This window comes from Magnolia sinica, chromosome 1 (assembly GCF_029962835.1).
Source record: "Magnolia sinica isolate HGM2019 chromosome 1, MsV1, whole genome shotgun sequence".
Classification (NCBI taxonomy): domain Eukaryota; kingdom Viridiplantae; phylum Streptophyta; class Magnoliopsida; order Magnoliales; family Magnoliaceae; genus Magnolia; species Magnolia sinica.
In genome coordinates, this window is record NC_080573.1 from 110,036,092 (window position 1) to 110,054,923 (window position 18,832).

General features: G+C 41.6%; 1 pseudogene; it reads left to right on the plus strand.

Annotated features, from left to right (window-relative positions):
- The first annotated feature begins 2,786 nt into the window (after positions 1 to 2,786).
- The window catches only part of LOC131248348 (ABC transporter A family member 8-like), an 84,091-nt pseudogene continuing 68,045 nt past the window's right edge, over positions 2,787 to 18,832 (plus strand).

Sequence of the window (18,832 nt, forward strand, 5' to 3'; positions counted from 1 at the left end):
CTAAGGCCCATTAATAGGCCCATGTCTGTAGTATATAGGCCGTCTAGGCCCATCTTCATGTTGATCAGAGCCCATCACCACATAACATGTATAGCATAGATCCATGATTCATGATCATACACATCATATGTATGCCTGATATAAGAAGTGACTGATCATAACATATGCCTTCGGGCAGATCGTTATGGGCTCCCTGATAGGCGGAGTCGCCCCACATGAGTGCTCGGTACGCGCGGGATTGTTGCATGTTTGGTAGTGTGATTCATGCACTTGCATCTGTGTGATCATGATTATTGTATGCCCTAGCAACATCAGGGCCATAGCTTCCACAGACACATCGTGGGAGGTTGAGTTAGATACCGAAAATGTTTGGTTCTAGCATACGGGCGCCATAGATGTCCTTGGGTGAAAATTTCTAAACCCGATGGTACCAGAGGATGACTCCAATGTCGAGACCGAGTGGATATATGAGCGCACGAGGGCCAAATACTAGGAGGCCGCATCTCCCACTGTGTCGTGATCGGTTGGAAAGGAGTGTGGCCTTACTCGCCCGAGGGTAGGGGGCAATACTAGGCTGAGTTTGACCAGCTCGTGAATGGGTCCACTATCGACGTGCCGGATAGGTATTGGCAGACTATTGGCCAGGCGGATAGTGAGGTTTCTTACGCTCACTTGGATTGTGCGGCTAGGAGAGCGATAGTGCCATTTGGAGTGTATTGAACCCCGGTGATTATCCAGAATGAGAACTGTATTGATACATGATGAGGATTGACATGCTTGAGTTGCATCTCGCATCGCATGGCTGTGTTATGGCCGATATCATTCATATCTTGCACCGTATAGCCTTGGTACGGCTGATTGCATTCATGTGCTCATCACCATGATTTCGCATTACTCTTACCTTGCATTTTGAATATGCTTATATTGGGCACATACTTACACCACCCTTTAAGCTTTCTATAAGCTTATGCACGATTGATGCGTGCAGGTGACGCCAGGACGCAGTCGCAGCCATAGTCTCACCGTAGTTGGACCGTGCAGAATAGCTTTAGAGCTTCTATCTTTTGCACTACATTATATTTTCCCTTTCTGTCGCATTGTACTAAAAAGTTTTTGATCATAGTGAATTTTGTGGTGTTCTTGTGGTTATTGTTTGTGGGTTATGCTTTTGTTATGCTCATTATGAATCAGACTGATGATTTGAAACCCTCCTTGTAGTATCCCAGGATCGGAACCTGGTGAATGGGTGCCGGGATCCGAGAATGGGGTTCTACGGAGGCTGTCGGCGCCGGATTCGGCGATCGGAAATTTTGTGAGCCCGGTTTTCGAGTTCGGGGCGTGACAAGCATAGACTCGAATTATAGCTAAAATTATCGTTTAATTTGGTTACCACTACGAATTACACTAAGGAATTTATATCGGTAAGCTCAAAAATTAAAGATTACTCTAAGGAAATGTAATTTACTTAATAAAGAAAGTAAACAATTACACTAAGGAATGTAAATTGACAAGATAATTTGAAAGATAGATTTAGTTTATTTGGGTTGGTGTGAGACGTCTTTTCTTGTTGAATTCCTCTTCTATTTATAGCTTTGATCTAGCAATTCTGGATCCTTCCCACATTCTGTTGGTTACTATAACTGCTCCCCACTACTTAGCTTCTAGATACTTCCCATGTTCTGCTTCCTTTGCTTCTTCTTTCGCCACCTATCTTGTAATCACTCGAGCTCGACCGCCTTTCTCTCGGCCGCTCTAGTAACACACGGCAATGCCTAATATGTCCTAGCTCCACTTATTGAGAAATCTCCTCCGTATATATCTGCAAATCTCTGGGCACTCCATACTCATCCGTACAAATCACACGTAATCCCCTCTAATTGGTTATGGTAAGGTACCACCGTAATGGGGACGAACATGGACCTCATGTGAAAATCACCTTAATTGGAAAATACGTGTCCAATTAACACACCATTCCTGGTTGAAATTGTTGCCAAGATCTACAGCAAGTTCAAGCTCAATTCTAACAATAAAGAGAACAAAAATAGAGTTTTGATTACACATGAACATCACGGGTAGGCCCCACCTATAGGAGATGAGTTATTTGGTTGGGTGTGACTATCTACACGTGCACACAGAAACTATACGCATGGCGTTTGTCTGTCAAATTAAACAATCAAATAATGGACCCCACTAAAACCATGATCCCAAGTGGCATCTAACCAACTGTTGAAATAGAAGATATTGTGTAGTCCATATTCAACAATAACATTTAAATCAGGGAATACAATCAAATAATCATTCTAAGTTTGATCTTATCTTTCATCTAAACTCAGACACTCTACTTGAACTATTTAATTAGAGGTAAATGCATGCCACGCTTGGTATTCACTATGGTTCACTTTTGGACAGTTAAATGGTGTCCAAATAATATGATTCTAAAGTCATTTAAAAGTTCATCAAATTACCTTTTCAATGAGTACAAGATCACTAAAATTAGACATGTAATGAGGGAGTTATGGTCATTTTCATCAGATCGATGGCTTGCATTGAATATCAGTGATCCATAGAGATCTTGATGAACTTTGTGTTGTTGATGTCTTAAAGATGTCAATAACAGGGGTCTTTCAATGGCATCAATGGACCTCTCGATGCTAACGATGCCATTGACATATGCTCAATCCCATCGAGAAAATCTAGAAAATCCATGTTGGTTGTTAGAATGTTTTGGTGTTGCTACTCGATGGGCGAAATTAGAAAACATCTATGCGAAGAAGTCTCTTTAAAAAATGTTTGTATCTGAAGCTAAGTTATTCAATCTGAAGATGACAGAGGCGGCTGATGTTGTGGCCCATATAAATAACTTCAATAGGCTTATTTTCAAGCTATTAGATGTGGAGGAAACGATGAAAGATGAAGATGAAACATATATACTATTGAACTCTCTTCCAGCATCATATGAGTCATTCAAAGACTCTTTGTGCACCAGTAGAACGACCATTAGCATTGATACCGCTATCTCATCCCTACAGTCGAAGGTGATGAGAAAGAAAAACAATGACATGGGTGCTTCTATAGATACACTAGTTACAAGGGGGAGAAATTCTGAGCCGGACAGTGGATCTTCACGATCAAGGTCCAAATCTAAGGGCAAGGGCAAAAGAAAGTTGAAGTCCTGGAATTGTGGCATGATCGGGCATATGAAGAAGGATTGTAAGAATCTTAAGTCGAGAAAGGAGAATTCAGAGAGTTCTTCCATGGAGGACAATACTACAGAATCCAGTGAGGAGATGAATGGTAGTGACGTGCTGACTGCATTACAATTCTGGTATTCTGATGGAGAATGGATTTTGGATACGAGGGCTTCGTACCACATGACCCCTTATAGGAGTTGGTTCACCAGTTACAATGAGAGAGATGGTACCTAGGTGTTTATGGGCAATGACATTGCCTGTAACGTGTTTAGTGTTGGATCAGTATGCATCAAGATATTTGATGGCATGGAGCATATCTTGACCAAAGTAAGATATGTTCCTAAGTTGAGAAAGAGCCTGATATCTCTAGGTGCACTCGAGGCACTACGGTGCAAATTCATTGGGTTTGATCGTATCCTTAAAGTTTCAACGAGAGCGCTCATGGTCATGAAGGCGCAGAGGAATGAAAACATTTATAAGTTGATTGGGAGTACTTCTGGTGAAGCTGCAATGTTTGTAGTGGATTCCATGTTTGCACGTATGTGGCATGCGCGCTTGGGCCACATAAGCGAGTGGGTGATGGAGGTACTTTCTGACCGTTGTTTAATATCAGCTTTTAAAAGTTTTAATTTTAGTATATTCGAGCATTGTATATATGGTAAACATTTGAGGTTGTCTTTTAAATATGGAAAACATGTTTGTAAGGGGGTTATAGATTATGTGCATTCTGATGTATGGGGGTCATCGCTCGTGGTTTTTAGTAGAAGGTTGTCAGGGTTTATCACATTCATTGACAACTATTCCAGAAAAGTGTGGGTTTATTTTATGAAAAATAAATCCAACGTTTTCACTAACTTCAAACAGTGGAAGGCGATGGTGGAAAAATAGTTAGGGTGAAAGGTGAAAGTGTTGAATATAGATAACGGTAGAGAATTCACTTCTGAGAAATTCAATCGGTATTGTAAAGATGAAGGGATCGTGAGGCACAATACAATGCGTCACACACCAGAGCAGAATGGTGTAGCTGAGCGGATGAATTAAACTCTTTTAGAGAGGGCCCCATGTATGATCAGTAATATTGAGTTTTGTGATGCCCCGTCACTATTGCACATGTGGGTAGGCACATGTGGGCGGACACTGATGTGGGCGGGGCCTAAGAGCCTGAGCGATCTACCAGTGGTTGGCAGGCTACTGTGTAGGCAGTAGGAGGTTGAACTTGTCTCACATCGAAAGCGCTGTCCAAAGTAATGGTGGTTATATGAGTGGTTCGAACCTTCCTTATACGAGGCCTTTTTGGAGAAATCCTGAGAACAAAACCATGCGGGTTGTGCCCAGAGCGGACAATATTGTACAATATTGGTCGGGCCGTTATAAATGGTATTAGAGCCGAGGACGGCTCTGCCCTCGATGAGGGATATTGTGACACCCCGTCACTGTTGCATATATGGGCGGGGCATAAGGGCTTGGTGAGCTACTAGTGGTTGGCCAGCTACTGTGCTGGCAGGTTACTATATATGCAGTGGAAGGTTGAACTTCTCCCACATCGGAAGCGCTGTCCAAAGTAATGGTGGTTATATGTGTGGTTCGGACCTTCCTTGTACAAGGCATTTTGGGGGAAACCCTGAGAACAAAACTGTGCGGGCTGTGCCTAGAGTGGACAATATCGTACAATGTCGGTCGGGCCGTTACAGGTTTGGCAAGTAAATGTGGACTAAGGCCATTAACATAACTTGTTACTTGCTGAATCGGTCCCCTTCTACGGCTATTGATTGTAAAATTTCATAAGAAATGTAGAGTGTAGACACCCCACCCCAGGCTGATAAGCTGATTGAGTTTGAACTGATGAGGGTCAATCAAATCCCCAATCTTAAACCTTAACCCTAGAATCCTAAACCCCAGGAACCCCAATCTTAAACCCTAAACTCAACCCATTCAACCCAGTAAACCTAGTCAGCCTAACCCTAAACCCCAGGAACCTGAAACCCTAGAGGCTTAAGTCAGCTCAGCTAGTCAACTCACCTAATTAACTCACTAAGTCAACTCACTCGGTCAGCCTAACCCAATCAAACGACCCAGTCAACTCACCTAGTTAAGCCCCAAATCAAGCCCAATTGGAGAAATATGTAAAACCTCGAAGCAACAACCTTCACAGTAGAGCCTCCACATGCTTGGAGGAGGTTGCCTACCAAAGTAGTGAGTCCAAGTGGGGATTGATGGCAACCAGTTTATACCTCCCATGGCTCTCCTCCTCTTTGGGGTGGCATCCCTCAAGTATGTGAAAATTTTCTTTTTCAGACCCTAAGTGTGCGGTTGAGGTGTATTTACTCTAATACCCATCTTCTTACCCAAAATTACCATTTTACTACCTCATCCAACCCATTAGATGATGCCATGTGAAAATCTCAAATCCTAACCCTTAATCACCTTTTACCCTTAGGATCACTAGGAATTATAAGAAAAACTAGGTTTGGAGGCTATAAATAGCCCCCTCCCTTTCTCATTTCAAGGACTCATCCACTCCCATTTTCAACCATCCCCCCTCACCCAAGGAATCCCCTTCCATTCCTCCACTAAGGAGAGTCAGAGTGAGAATGAAGAGAGTCAATCCCTGGTTTAGCCTAGCCTAACCAAAGTCCAAGCCTCCTAAGCCACATAAGTTCAAATCTGAGCCACTCGATCTTGCCTTGCGACACTATCATTCATCCAACCATTTAACTTCAACTAATTTCATTAAATCAGAGCATTAACATCATGTAATATTCATTTCCTTCTCAACTCCCTTGCTCCACATATACATCGATATTACATTGCATTTCATTATTTTCCCGTATTTAACTGGTGGGCTTATGCTCTATGGCTTACCGATATAATCAGAGCAGGTTCGCCAAAAACCTTAACCAGTTAGCCATCATTTTGTCATTGCATTCCATCATTTTCCCATATTTGATTGGCGGGCATATGCTTTGCGGCTTACCGATATAATCGGAGCAGGTCAACCAGAAACCTTAGCCAGTTAGCCGTTGTTTTATCATAAGCATCAATATATCATCAAGCATCCCATACATATATACTTTGCACCCTGCATTCGATCGTTTCGAACGTATGCTTTATGGCCTGCAAATATAATTGGATCCTACCCATCAGAAATTTAGATCGATCAATTACCATTGATACTGCATCGCATTACATTTTCTACACATGAGAACAAGTCCTATTCCTCAGAAATTAGACCGTAGACCTGTACGGACAGAGTGGGTGCCTAACACCCTCTCTATAACCGCGGTCCCTTACTCGAAATCTCTGGAACAAAAACTCATGAGCCATCTTAGGGTCAAGGATCTTTGGATTCACAATCTTAAGCATTTTTACATCGTTTAACCAACTGTAGGATCGTAATAATTGGTTAGTGGTGACTTTGGTCAAATATAATACCCTTTTACCCCAAACGAAAGCCCTCGAGCAAGGCAACCATTAGAAAGAAAAGTCAATCTCCCGTCCCCTCGGGAAATTCGCCCTTCAGCATTCATAGAATGGTGATTCTACTGGGGATAAATTAGCCACACTAGTTACAACCCGACTTGAAAAACAAAACCTTACAAATTCCTGAGGAATACCAGTTCTCGCACATTTGCATTTGCATATGCATCTGCATCAACATTCATACTAAAAAGAACATAAAAAATTTACGCCACCACGAGTCAGGCATCCTCGAAAAAGTCTCCCTTATCGTAGTATAATCTGCACCAGATCACAAACATCAATAGATCACCATGAGGAAGCCATTCAACCCTTCCATGCTCTCAATCTCGCAGAAGCTCAGCCTGCACAGTTACAGTAGGCAGAAGTCACACCAATGGCTTACATCCAAGAATTGGCACAAGGTGTAAAAGCAATGCAAGACATGTTCTGGCAATTCATACAGGCACAAGCCGCCGCAACCAACAACCAAGTTTGTCTAGTTCAAAAACAAAAACAATCATCTCATGGGTTTCTTCCAGCCTCCAATTCAAATCAAGCACAACTGTCAGACTACGCACAAGACCATCGACACCAGCCAACGCAACCCTCGACCATGGGGCACTTCTTTCAATACCCTCATGTAGCTAGGAGTTAATTTTAAATCGATCCTGCAAACAGGATCTCCAGTTAATTTTAAGACAATTTCATAGATGGGGCTTCCAATCTATTTCGAACACATCCCATAGCCAGGATTTTCAATCAGTTTCAAATTGATCCTGCAAACAAGATCCCCAATCAATTTCAGGACAGCTTCGCAGTTAAGGCTTCCAATCAATTTGCAACTCAATTTCAAACCGATCCTGCAAACAAGGCTCCAGTTAATTTTCAGTTCAGTTTCAAAACTGATCCTGCAAATAGGGTCTCCAATCAATTTCCAACACAGTTTCAAACTGATCATGCAAATAGGGTCTTCAATCAATTTCCAGCATAATTTCAAACCAATCCTACAAACAAGGTCTCCATTCAATTCTAGTTCAGTTTCAAACCAATCCTACAAACATGGTCTTTAGTCAATTTCTAGCACATCTTGCAACAGGGATTTCAAATTAATTTCAAGCAGCAGCTTCCCCGACAGGAAGCCTAGAGCAGCACTGGCGAATACCCATAAAGGGGATTAGTGTCAAGCCCAGCTCAACCAGCGGAATGTGGCGAATACCCAACGTGGGGTGTCACTTCCCATCATCTCAGCCTCCCCCGACTGGGAGTGCTTTTCAATTTTAATTTCCCACAATGGGAACACGACTACATTTCAATAAGATCCCCCTCACGGGAGCCATAGGATCAAGGAAATTGATCATTATTCCGAAGAAGCAGAATAGGCCTTGTAGCGAGAGACATCGGCCCCTCAAACGAGTTGTACAAAAATAGAGGAGTTGTGAGAGCAACTTTGTAACACCCCGATTTTCGTAACCCAAATATACTAGTCATTTTTCAAAATCCCGAGTGTTAACCTTAAGATTTAAAGTCTAAATTTAAACAATCTTGTCAATATTCAAAATTAGCAACATTTACTAGCGGAGTAAACTATGTATTGAGTAAAAATTTTCCATTCATAATAAAAATTCAAATGTAGTGCCTATACAGAACTTAAACAACCCAAATACTAGAAGTATGCTAAATGGAAATCTACCAACTAATGATGAAGCTCAACATGCTCCACTGGAATCTCATCTAGTTTCCCAACTACTCGACCCTTTCTAACAACCAGGTAAACAATGACGGCTTGCTCTACACCTGCATCAACTGATATGTTTTAATAGAGTCAATGACTAATGCAGTGAGGAATACCCTCTAAGATTACAAATCCAATATTCATAATCAGTATAGTTTGCAAGACATAGAAAGAGATATACTCAGCAATGAAATTCTAACTCATGATCATATACACAAGAATATAGCGAACCGCCATAATTCCATTATTAATAAAATGTACAAGGAACGATAATACAAATGAACACATCAAAATAATCAGATAATCAACACATGAACTTCTACTTCACCCATAAATCACGTTGTATATGAACTCCGCAAGTTGACTAAAAAAATCAACAAGTGAACTTCCGCTTCACCTAAAAATTATATGGAACTCTGCAAGGTAACTAGAAAATCAATAAATGAACTTCAACTTCACCTAAAAATCATATGGAACTATGCACGGTAGCTAGAAAATCAACAAATGAACTTCAGCTTCACTCAAAAATCACAATACAAGTGAAATCCACAAGATGAATAGAAAATCGACACGCGAACTTTGGCGTCACTCGAAAATCATAAAGAACTCCGCATAATAACCTAAAAATCAACAAGTTTACAACAAATAAACCATCAAAGTTGTAAAAGGGCAAATATTCCATCAAAGCCGCATAGGTCAAATAATCCATTAAAGGATGCGATAAAATGGATTATCCCCAAAAGCCACATAGGAGCAAATGATCCATAAGATGGTAAGTCCACAACAAATTTCATTTAATCCATCAGACAGAAATGTCCACTAGTTTGAGGACCTCAAAAATATCATCAAGTAATCACAAGTGGCAAACATCTAATTGATTAATCAATCTTCAACTTGAAATAACGTGTAGCAATCAAATCGTTCATGCTTACTATAATTAAAGAGGCATGTCAATCATTCAATTCACGAGTTAATTTCACAGAGTACTAGCATATTCGAGTAGTGAAACTAAGAGATTAATTAAGAAGCTTAAGAGGTTCCAAATACAAAATAATATATGTCATTTATAGTAAGATTAACGAACTTAAGTGGAAAGCTTAAAGGGAGAAACCTCACATTGGGTGTGGATTTTCTTCTTGCTTAACTTGAGATCACTGCAGAATCAAAGCACCCAATTTTACTACTTTGAATAGCTTAAATGTGCTCCCAATCTTGATCCAATTGAACACCATTATATAGACATGAATGTTTCTCTTCAGGGAAAGATCAAACCCTATGTTAACCAATCAAATATGAAATTCGAAAACTCTATATTAACTATTGCTTAAGCTCAAATTAGCATTCCAAATTGAGAAGTAAAGGCTAGTTCACCTTGAATTCGACTTAACTCGATAGGACTCAGTTTGACTTAACGTGATTCCAACCAGATCTTGAGCACAGTGGTGAATCGATGAGAACTTGAATGTCATGGACCAATAACTATAAAGATGGGCTAAATCGAGTAAACTCAGATCAACCATGACCTTGGACACAATGGACTCAATTAAGTCAACTTGGTAACGACCCAATAACACCCACTTTCTCTTATTCGATCTTCCACCTTCTATTCTTCTCCTTTCCTTTCTTCCTCTTCTCGAATTTAGGTCCAAGATTCAGATTAACTCAACTGAACTATTGAACTAGACAAAATGAGGCCTTGTACAACCAGCTTGTGACAAGTTGCTAACAAGCTACCTTAGTGAGTTTCGTTGACCTACTCTCATTTTGAAATATGATGATATTCAATCTATCCCAACAATTAACGGTTAGTCCCAAGCTACTTACTCGCCGAGTCATAGTCGAGTGAAGAGTAACCTAGGTGTCGTCCGTCGAATTCGAACCTAGCAAACCACTTGCCAGAGTGAGTCAATCTCTATTATCATGAATGTTAAACAAATAGTTAAGTTAAGATTAATTAGGTTCGAATCCTTATTTGAGATGTGAGAAATTTAAGAGATGTGAGAAATTTAAAACATCCAGGTGCATATATATCCTTTGGGTTACAGCAAGTCTAAACTTAGATTTAGATACCATGTTTGCACGACTCAAATATTAAGGTGAGTTAATTTTTTGGGCTCTTATCTAAAGATGGAAGTAGAACTAATCTATTCTTATTAATTTTAGTATTGATAGGGAATTGGTATCCCTAAATCTCCCTAGATGAGTTTACATTTAATTAACTTGTGTCCCAATTTTAGTAGAACTTGGTTCTGAACTAAAAGTCATCCTTAAATAGGGTCACAATCAAGAAGAACAAGTTTCCCTTATGAGAATAGAGACTCTCTAATTTATTCCAAGATTTTTGAATATTTCAACGAAATTCTGACATACTGTGAAATCTCCACTAGTTGCATAAAGAAGACAAATCAGAAAATTTTGAAAAATTTTCAATAGATCACTTAAATCTTCATAAACCTACATCTAAAATTTCATCTCAATTAGGTTTGTATAAATTTCTATAAAAATCTAATAGTAGAAAAAATCAGTGGAAATTGCTGCTGAACAGCAATATTTTATTCATCTCACAAGGGTGAAACATCCCCCAAACCTTGGAATCTTGCCTTGTGAATTTTTATGGAGTGTCAAGAATAATTTAGGGGCTTAAGTTCCAAATTTTGAATAAAATGAACATATGGATCAGAAATTAAAATTCTGGAATTGACGGGCTGTCAATATAAAATAATTTTTGGAATTTAAAACCTTTCATCTAAAGGATGACACCAAAACTTAGGTTCAATGGGGAATGGATAATTTGGCCTATCCTTTATGAAACCTAGGATACTTTTATTGTGAAAATGAAAATTTTTATCATATTCCCCAAGGATTTAGAATGATCGGTGAAATTGCGATAATGACCGCTTTAGTTGAAGTAGGAATAGGTCAAGATGTCCTAGAGGGGGGGTGAATAGGACTTTTATAAAATTTTACGACAATTGAAAATCCTATTACCGTTATCTTGATCTAATATGTAAATGTCAAGATATCATCAATTTAACTCTAATAGTTTCCAAACCAATTAGAGGATCCAATCACAAGACTAAGTAGAACCTAAACAGTGTGTGTGTGTGTGTGTGTGTGTGTGTATCCTTAGTCTGAGATGGCTTAAATGAGTGACTGTGTGTGGAAAGTGATACTTATCAGTTCTAAACAATCATGTAATCATGCATCATGTGAACATCCAAAGTAAACACAAAAAAGTAAAATGCAAATAACAATCCCAAACATAGTCGTTTATACTAGTTCGGCTACTTCCCTACTCTACTCCCGGCAGATGCACTCAACCCTTGAGTGTACCGGATTTCACTAACAAAGGTTTTAAATCAGGTTCATCTCTAATCGTCACAACCCACACAAGGTCGACTCTAGGACCTACACAAGGAACCTAGACATGCCTTCACGAGACACAAGTTTATGCTCCACATAGGAGCAACGGTCAACACCCAGCACCCAGGTTTTATGCCCTACATAAGAACAAAGGATCCACACAAGGAACCTAGGGTTTTAGGACACATAGGCTAAGGATCCACATAAAGAACCTAGAGTTTATGTCCTACACAAGAGCAAAGGTCAACATACAGCACCTAAGTTTTAGGTCACACAGGCCAAGGACCTACACTAAGGACCTAAGTTTATGTTCACTAAGAGCAAGGGTCAACACACAGCACCCACATGTATTCTCCTGTTGAAGGCCTCTTATGAGGACTTAAAAGGGGTGAGAATCACCTGTGACTCAATCTTACACAAAGGAATGATCAGCAAGATCTCTGAACTCTAATTACTTACAGATAAGTAGACGAGCCCCATTAAGTACGTTGATGAAGATCTCCTCCTTGATAATGAAAGATCTTCAACTCCCTTGATCCGCAACACTTATGATGCTTCAATGTAAGGCAACAGGTTGGGTCAAGGTTATGTTGGAATCCTACTCTATTAAATATTTTTCTATTTTAGAGACAGAGTTATTCTAAGTATTTAAGCATTCAAGATATCCCAGCTCAATGATTTGCCATTAAGGTGGTAGCTAGATGATCCTTGAATGCGAAAGTTCATTCCCCAATCCACTCTATTGAATATTAATGATGAGGGTGGGTTGGAGGATGAACTCCTATGAGAAAAAGTGCTTAGGGTAAATAGTATGCAGGACTCTCTCAAGGCTCTTTATTTTTCTCATTACAGCAACCAATAACAGGCTTTCCTTAAATAGGCAAAGAGATCCAATGGTAATAAAATAGTCAGATTTTTTATAGAGTTCGATATTATCGAGCTATCTTCGATATCATCGAACGTATACTTTCGAAGACATCGAGGGATGGATCGATGATATGAACTCTTCTGACAATCACTGATGAATCTCTTATACACAGGTCGATCATATCGAACATGCTTTGATGTCATTATATTTCGAACTCCTATTTCATCGACCCATGATTCAATTCCTCAACAATGAAAAACAAGAGAGCAGGCTAAGAATTGGGACAGCAGGCTTCGATATTATCGATCTTCCCACGATGTCATCAGATTTCAAATGTTGATGATATCGATACTTGTTTCGATTCATCGATCTTTTATAGAAGATTTTCCTATAAGCTCGCTGGACACTCCATTGTCCAAATTTGATGATAATGACCAAGATTCGATATGATCGATATTTGAATATCGATATTATCGAAGGAACCTCGATTCCTCGAATCATTTAAAGAGAATTTTCCTAAAAAGCTTGCTAGACAGTTTGGTCCGAAATCGATAACATCGAAGGTCCATCGATATCACTGGAGTTTGAATTCCGAGGATATCGAGGCTTCCTTCGAGTCATCGATAAATGTATGATTTGCCTTAGAAGCGTGTTAGACACAAACAGACCAGAATTCGATTATATCGAGTCGTCTCGATGATCTCGAAATTGAATGCCGATGATATCGATTGTTCCATCGATTCATCGATAATTTTATCCAAAGATCAAGTTGGTTGCTGGACACAAGTAGTCCTCAATTCGATGATATCGATTGTATTCCGAGGACATCGATAATTGGTGTTCGATCTCATCGAGGTGGGCTTGATATATTGATAAAATCTGAAAACTTAGAGATTTTTCTGATTTTCAAAACACTTTAAACCTTATGTTATTCTATCCATTTTTAAGGATTTTATGTACCTGGGGGTTTTGGGACATGGGATGTGAGGCTAAGTTTACCTTTGAAAAGTTTGGAGCACACATCCAGTTGAGGCAAACGCTCAAATGATCTTCTTATAGGGCTACTGACTCAACACTCACGCTAATTAACAAACCAATGCACTTTCAATTGGGACCATGTGTAAGCCCCATATCCTAGACCGTACCGTTCCATAGGCTTTCGCGGTCTTCCCGGTCGAATTCCGGCAACCTTCGACCCTTAATCAGTATTTGCGCGCGACCTGGATTCTCATGCCGTCAACCCGAGTCGACTCAACCCAGGACTTATACCTTAGCGACCGCGTCGTCGCCGCGGTTCCGATGCCGCGACTTGCGCGCCGAGGCGATACCCTGGTTGGGAGTTGTGGGCCAGCGTTCGGTGTAAGAAAACGCCGCGCGTGCGAATACTGAGAGAATCTCTACGAGGTGTCACATCAATCCCATCATGTCAAGTACACATCAACTTTCACCCTTTCCCAAGCAACCCCCAAAGTCAAAAAGCTCTTACACAACCCATGCTTTTCTTACACCATTAGCCAAAAAAGTCAAAAAAATTCTTACACCCCCATCCCTCTCTCCCATCCATCACTCCATCACCCATCATTCCCTCTCTCTCTCTCTCCCTTACAAGTCTCTCTCTCTTTTCAACTCTCCCTTAAGCAAAAAAAAAATCCCATACGTAAGACCTCTCCAAGCCCTCCCATGGTGAGAAAATGCATGTGTGGCCCACCTTTCTATCCCTAGATCTCTCATCTCAACCATCCATTTTTCATCTTCCTCCATCAAAGAGGAGCACAGGGAGCTAAGGAAGCCAAGGGAGCAAGAAGATCAAGTGGTGGGTGTTTTGATAGGATAGTTTTTTATGCTTTTAAGATGGGCCAAGTAAGGCCAACCGATCAATGGTTTGGATCTCACTTTGGACCCTAAGATGTGGCCGATGGCCCACTTGGATCATCATGATCATTCCATGATGGGGCCATTCTCCATGGACCCCATCATGATGTTTATTTCTTGCATACTTAGGGTCATCTAGACCGTCTATCTTAGTGGAGAAGGGATCTCCACCGTTGGATTTCAATTCCATGGACCCACATGTAAAGGGGACCCACTTGATGTATGATTTAGTGCAAGGGAGGGCCCATAGTGCCGGGGTCCCTCCATCACGCGGATCTCACCCTCTATCTCTCTCTATCCCTCTCTCTTTTAATTTATTTTATTTTTCAGTTTATTTTTTTTCTTGTGATGATTATGAGGTTATGTGGCCCACTTGAATGGACCCCACCATGAGGTAGGAATTTTATCCAAACCATTTAAAAGTGGGGCCCACTTTATATGTGTAGTACCCTGCCATCCATCCCTTGGTGGCCCACCTAAGCAGGGCCCACCTCCAAGGAGTATGGAACGTCCAGCGTCCCTGGACGTTACTGGAAAGAAAACACAAATATTAGCTTTTCCCAAGCCTTGGGGTGGTCCACTCATGTAGGCCCCACCTTGATGCATGTTTTCAATCCATACCATCCATTCCCTTCCCAACCACTTTTTAAGCGTTGAGCCGAAATATGGGACCAATCAGACCTTCGGGCGGGCCATACCGTAGCAAATGGTGGTCTTCACCATTAAAACCTTCCCTATTGCTTTTATGCGTCGAAACAGGTCCAATATTGGGCTTGTTTTGCTTGCTTAGGGCCATGGAAGGCCATTGGATGGAGTGGATTGCTTGGACATGGACCCCACCAGTAGAATCCTCAAGAAAACAAAAAAATAAAAATAAATATAAATATAACACAGCAGCTACTGCTGCTGTGTCAGAAGGCAGCAGCGCTGCCTGCGCGCCAGCGCCCAGCGGACGGGCTGGCGGACGTATAGCCACCACGGCTGTAGCCGTGGACCCCACCTTGATGTTCATTTGCCATCTAATCTGTTCATAGGGTGGGCCAACCCCTGACGTGGGCCCACCCCAAAAATCAGACTGATCCAAGACTCGGGTGGCCCACATCAAAGGAAACAGTGTGAATTGGACTCTACCGTTGGAACCCTTTCTGGGCCCACAGAAGTTTGGGATCAAGGTGAAATTTGTTTTCACCCTTCATTTGGGCCCGTGTGACCTTATCAACGGTCTGGATGGATTATAAACATTATGGTGGGCCCCACATGGAGCCCACAGTGATGTAAGTGTTTTATCCCCATCGTCCGCCTGGACGGTGGAGCCCACTGTGATGCGTGCTGGGTGCGTGCGTGCTGGGTGTGTGCATGCTCTGTGTGTGTGTGTATATATATATATATATATATATTTATATGTATATAAAATATTATATTATATATAATATTATATGTGCTACATATATATTATATATTATATCATATTTAACATAATGATGGAGGGAGGCCCATCTCAATTATTTTTGGCCCTTGATTAGGGCCCACTTTGATTTACATGTAAGGCCCATGGGTCGAGGTTTATTTGATGTGTTATGGGCCCATGGGTCGAGGCCCATTTGATGTGTTAGGGGCCCATGGGTTAAGGCCCGTTAAGATGTATTAGGACCCATGGGTCGAGGCCCATTAAGATGTAATGGGGCCAACTGGCGAGGCCCATTTGATACATATAAGGCCCATGTGAGTAGGCCCATTTGATGCACGTATGGGGCCCAACTGTCGAGGCCCATTTGACACATGTAAGGCCCATAAGATTAGGCCCGTTTGATACATTCTAAGGCCCACAGGTTATAGCCCATTGCAATGTACATAAGGCCCATTGGTGGGGCCCATTGATGTGGCCCACTTAATGAATATAGGCCCATATGATACGGCCCATTTGATGTATTGAAGGCCTAATGGGATATACCAAAGGTCCATTGCAATGTGCAACCCCAACATGATTTATGACAGTCGTGCCTTGGGAGCAATGTTGGTTTGACGTCCACATTGCAAGTATAATGTTGGTTAAATGTCCGCATTATGCCTTTCCCTAGGGCCCATTGTTGGGCCCATGCATGTGATGTGTAGGCCGTCTAGGCCCATCTTCGTTATGAATATCATCTATCCCATATAACATGTTTAGTTCCATGATTCATGATCATATGCATCATACGTATGCTTGATATGAGAATTGACTGATCATAGCATATGCCTTTGGGCAGATTGTTTAGGGGCTCCCGTACAGGGGGTGTTGCCCTACATGAGCGCACGATACGCGCAGGATTGCTGTATGACTGGATAGTATGATTCATGCATTTGCATTGTGTGATATGGTTACTGTACGCCCTAGCGACATCAGGGCCGTAGCCTCCACAGACGCATCGTGGTTGGCAGGATTGGATACCAGAAATACTGTTCTACATGGGGTGCGATAGATATCCCTAGGTGAAAGTCCCTAAACCCTTATGGTACCAGGAGGTTGCTCCAACGTCTAGACCGAGTGGATGCATGAGCGCTGAGTACCGATTACCAGACGGTTGCGCTTTCCACTGTGTCGTGGTCGGTTGGAAGGGGGTGCGGCCTTACCCGCCCGAGAGTAGGAGGCAATGCTAGGCTGAGTCTGACCAGCTCGAGGAATGGGTCCGCTATTGACAAGCCGAGCCCGATATTGGCAGGCGGATAGTGAGGTCTTTTCCACTCACCTTATTGCGCGCGATGGGGCGGCAATCTGGCTTGGAGTGTACTAGACCCCGGTGATATTCCAGATTTTGAGCTGTATTGATATGTGGACTTAGATGAAGATTTGTATGCTTGAGTTGCATTTCGCATTGCATGGCCTTGGTATGGCCGACATCATTCTTGCATCGCATGGCCTTGGTACGGCCAATGGTATTCCTGACATTCATCAGCATGTTTCGCATTACTCTGATACTGCATAACTGCATTACCACCTTAAGCATACACTTTCACCACCCTCTAAGCTTTCTATAAGCTTATGCACGACCGTTGCGTGCAGGTGACGTTGGTTCACAGCAGCGTTGAGGCTTGGGCGCGTAGCTGATCTTCTTTTGGAGCTTTTAGTCTATCTTCATTGTATTTCCCTTATGCTCATTGTACTTGTAAAGTTTTTTATTATAGTGGAAGTGTGATGGAGTTTTTGGTTGTTGTTTGTGGGTTATGCCTTTGGTTATGCTTATTACTAATTGAACTGATGTTAAAAATCCTCTTTGTAACATCCCAGGATCGGAATCTGGCGAATGGGCGCTGGGAGCCGAGAATGGAGGTTCTACGGAGGCTGTCGGCGCCGGATTCGGCGATCGCGAATTTTGTGAGCCCGGTTTCCGAGTTTGGGGCGTGACACCATGTATTTACGAACCATATTCAAATAAGGAATAAACGGTTTAATCCAAATACCAAATCTCGGGTTGAGATTTTCATTTAAGGGGGGTAGATTGTAGCATCTCGATTTCCATATTGCCAATTATATGCACACCTAGACATATATATCTACCTCACAAGCAAGTGCACGGCAGCGAGCACAAGAGAAAGCTTCACCCTTCCTTTAACGGTAGTTCGAGAAAGTCTCTCACCCTCAAACCCATCTACACGACCCATCATCACATCCCAGCCGTCCGAACTCCTTACAAAATAATTCCACGTCGATAGAAAGAAGGTAGAAAAGTTACAGAATGTGAAACCCATGCACCGTTTTCACGAAAGCAAGAACCATAACCTACGGAAACTGCTGTCTCAAGAACCCACCCAAGATCAGGATCTGGACTGTTAAAATCTACCCTTTCAAGATCCAAAGCATCCAGATAATAAACCACCGGATCTAAATTGATCTGAGGAAGAAAGAAGAAGAAAATCCAAACAGCAATGCACTTGTTTTCTGTTTACGCAAACAGAGATTACATAAGGGAACACTTCTGGTTTCCTTGCTGCGCAAGCAGATCTGCACAAGGGAATTCGTAAAAGAGTCTAGAAACTCTAATACCTATAAAACCCCCTCATTCAATAATGGGAGAGGAGAAAGAGAGAAACAAGTAGGGAGGAAGAGAGGAAGAAACGAGAGGAGGAAAGAGAAAGAGAAAAAGAAGGGAAGAGAAATTCGTAGCAGAAAAAAAAAGAAGAAGAGGACGACTGCTCGAATCAAACAACTCGCTGAGTAGCAAGTTGAGATACCAGGTATGCCATGGCCAATCTCTCCCTCTTATACTTCTTTTCTCCTTCCTGTCCTAATGCTTCGATTTAGAAATCGAGCCAAGAACAGTTAGTTTAAATCGAATCTAACCATCCAAATTCTTAAATACTAGATTAAAG